Source organism: Pseudorca crassidens, chromosome 5 (genome assembly GCF_039906515.1).
Source record: "Pseudorca crassidens isolate mPseCra1 chromosome 5, mPseCra1.hap1, whole genome shotgun sequence".
In the NCBI taxonomy this organism is placed as follows: Eukaryota; Metazoa; Chordata; class Mammalia; order Artiodactyla; family Delphinidae; genus Pseudorca; species Pseudorca crassidens.
Genome location: NC_090300.1, coordinates 94910459 through 94914263, shown reverse-complemented (window position 1 = coordinate 94914263; position 3805 = coordinate 94910459). Strand labels below are relative to the sequence as shown.

At 51.0% G+C, this 3805-nt stretch overlaps 1 pseudogene; it reads left to right on the top strand.

Moving 5' to 3' along the window:
* The first annotated feature begins 473 nt into the window (after positions 1-473).
* On the top strand, positions 474-2492 carry LOC137224523 (chromodomain Y-like protein pseudogene; annotated as a pseudogene).
* The last annotated feature ends 1313 nt before the right edge of the window (positions 2493-3805 follow it).

The window sequence follows — 3805 nt, the reverse complement described above, 5'->3', positions numbered from 1 at the left end:
GTATTAAAAGCAGCAAGGGAAAAGCAACAAATAACATACAAGGGAATCCCTAAAAGGTTAACAGCTGATTTTTCAGCAGAAACTGCAAGCCAGAAGGGAATGGCAGGACATATTTAAAGTGATGAAAGGGAAAAACTTACAACCAAGATTACTCTACCTGGCAAGGACCTCATTCAGATTCAACAGAGAAATTAAAACCTTTACAGACAAGCAAAAGCTAAGAGAATTCAGACCACCAAACCAGCTTTACAACAAAGGCTAAAGGAACTTCTCTAGGCAGGAAACACAAGAGAAGGAAAAGACCTACAATAACAAACCCAAAATAATAAGAAAGAGGAAGATTTTTGTACTACACCGGAGAGGGGGAGCCGCGGAGCCAACGCGCCGCAGTGCACGGCCGCCGCGCCCCACCCCGGACCGGCCGCGCCCCGCCCCGCCCCGCCCCGCCCTGCGGCTACGCAATGAGCCTGAGCCCGAGCCGGCCCGCCGGGGAGTGAGCGCGGCGCGGAGAGCACGTTGCGTAGCTGCTCCTGCGCACAACCCAGCCGGCGGCCCACACCGGCGGGAGTGAGCGCCGGTCCGCACCCGACCGGCGCCGGAGCCGAGCGGAGCCGGAAGCGCAGGCCACGCAGGGACCCAACTGAAACAAAGTGTCGGCCGCCGGCTGCGCGGCGCCTCAACGGCCTTGCCCCACGCCCCCAGCTCCACCGCCCACCATGGCCTCCGAGGAGCTGTACGAGGTTGAAAGAATCGTTGACAAAAGGAAGAACAAAAAAGGGAAGACGGAATATTTGGTCCGGTGGAAGGGCTACGACAGCGAGGACGACACCTGGGAACCAGAGCAGAACCTGGTAAACTGCGAGGAGTACATCCACGACTTCAACAGGCGCCACACCGAGAAGCAGAGGGAGGGCCCCTTCACCAGGGCCAACCGGGCCTCCCCGAACAACGCTAGGAAGCAGATTTCCAGGTCCACCAACAGCGGCTTTTCCAAGGCCTCTCCTGAATCGCTAGTGGTTGGCAAAGAGCAGGAGCCCAAGGCCAGCCCGCTGTTTGCCGCCAGCCAGAAGTTCAGGAAGGACCCAGCCCCGTCCCTCTTGAACCGGAAGAACATGGACCTGGCCAAGTCAGGTATAAAGATCCTCGTGCCCAAGAGCCCCATCAAGAGCAGGAGCGCGGTGGACGGCTTTCAGAGCGAGAGCCCCGAGAAACTGGACCCCGTCGAGCAGGGGCAGGAGGACACGGTGGTGCCGGAGGTGGCGGCCAAAAAGCCGGTAGGAGCTCTGCTGGGCCCCGTTGCCGAGCGTGCGCAGATGGGGAGCCGGCCCCTGATACACCCGTTGGTGCCACAGGTGTCCGGCCCTGTGACCGCGGCTATGGCCACGGGGCTAGCCATGAACGGGAAAGGTTCCTTCCCATTCATGGACGTGCTGACGGCCAACGGGATGACCAGCCTGCAGACGTCAGTCACGGGCATGACGGCCGGGAAGAGGAAATTCATCGATGACAGACAAAACCAGCCCTTCAACAAGCGACTGCGTTTCAGCGTGAGGCAGCCGGAAAGCGCCTACAGGTACAGGGACATCGTCGTCCGGAAGCAGGACGGCTTCACCCACATCCTGCTGTTCACGAAGTCATCCGAGAACAACTCTCTCAACCCAGAGGTGATGAAGGAAGTGCAGAGCGCCCTGAGCACGGCCGCTGCCGACGACAGCAAGCTGGTGCTGTTCAGCGCTGTGGGCAGCGTCTTCTGCTGCGGCCTTGACTTCATCTACTTCATTCGGCGCCTGACCAACGACCGGAAGAGAGAAAGCACGAAGATGGCCGAGGCCATCAGAAACTTTGTGAATACTTTCATTCAGTTTAAGAAGCTTATTATTGTAGCCGTAAACGGCCCAGCCATTGGACTAGGAGCGTCCATCCTGACTCTCTGTGACGTGGTTTGGGCCAATGAGAAGGCTTGGTTCCAAACACCCTACACTGCCTTTGGACAGAGTCCAGATGGCTGTTCCACCGTGATGTTTCCCAAGATTATGGGAGGAGCATCTGCGAATGAAATGCTGCTCAGCGGACGGAAGCTGACGGCGCAGGAGGCGTGCGGCAAGGGCCTGGTCTCCCAGGTGTTCTGCCCCGGGACCTTCACCCAGGAAGTCATGGTCCGCGTTAAGGAGCTCGCCTCCTGTAACCCGGTCGTGCTCGAGGAATCCAAGGCCCTGGTGCGCTGCAACATGAAGCTGGAGCTGGAGCAGGCCAACGAGCGGGAGTGCGAGGTGCTGAAGAAGATCTGGGGCTCGGCCCAGGGCATGGACTCCATGTTCAAGTACCTGCAGTGGAAGATCGACGAGTTCTGACGGCCGGGCTGCCCCAGACGACCCTGTAGTCGCATCGCGCAGGCCGGCTGGGGCTCCCTGGGGTGCGGACCCATCCTCACAGCCTGAAACAGGTTCACGTGGAGCTCACTCTTGGAAGCAGGACTTGAAACAGCCAAGCTATTTGTTACCAAGGAGTCTTTAAGTACTGTAACTTTAAATAACTACAAAGCTTGTCCAAACGTCATTATTTTATACTTAATACACACACAGGTATAAAAGTATAATTGTGAGCTCTGGGCTGCTCTTTGAGGCTCTACTTTTTGTTATCTTTGGCTAGTACTGTATAAAAAAGGAGTGTGTTTTCCTGGTTTGGGTGTCAGAAAAGTCTGGAATAATGTTTGTTTTCCTTGTTTTTTCCTTCTAGAAAACAGAATCTAAAGAGGTGTTAGCCCGCCTCGCCCCCCCACCCCCACCCCAAATAGAAATACGGAAAGATCTGAGGCATGCCCTTGTCTCCAGGAAGGTACAAAACGTCAGAGATGGAAACTTCTCAATCGAAAGGAAGACTTATTCTTTTAGGTTAAGTATTTCTGATTAAACACCCACTGCTGAATATACCCCCAGACTAAAACACACCTAGGATTCATGCTGAGAAATCAGTTGATTCTGCCTTCTTTCTTAAATATGTCCGATTCTTACCCAGTTAACAGGAAGAAACCACTCTCTCTCTAGGGGAAAGCTTTTTTTCAGTGTTAGCAAATCACTGAATAGCTAAGTATGATCTCTAAGTTATAGGGGGTTTATAATTAGTTTTTCTGACCCATTTGAAAAAATAACTATATAAGTGCTTCTTGTTACTGGGTGAGAACTACTTTATATACAGTTTTGGTTTTCTATTTGCAGATATGATTGATGTATTACACCAAAAATAAAGTATTTTTATGTTTATAAAGTGTAATTTTTTGGTTCACTTAGAATATATTTTATTTAATAAGTTAAAATTCTTTTGGCACTATTAAATGCAGAAACTCCTTTTTAAGATAAAAAACTACCTTATATCGACGTTTAATGTTCTTGGTCTCTGCTTTCATGTCTACACAATATACCAAGTACAGGATTCTGTCTGAGAGTGCCCTGTGTAAATAGACGTCCGCATTCCTGCCAGGAGTGGGGACTGATTCCTGATTCCAGACGCCTATCATTCGGTAGGCTTCTGAGCTTGCAATCATATTGAATGTATGAAGAATGAAATAAAATCAAAGCCTTATTTTTGTACAGTTTTGAAGTTTATACTTAGAACCGACCACCTCCTGGCCTTGTGGAGAGCTGTACAGCGTGTAAATCTGCCTTTACCATGGATTGGCTGGTGCAGTATTTTTGCATCTGTGGGACCTACTTTTTTGGTTCAGTAGTTTGAACTATATATAAACTGTACAATCTGTAAAGTTTTTATAGAATAAATATTCAGCTGTGAAAACTGGTTAAATAAAACT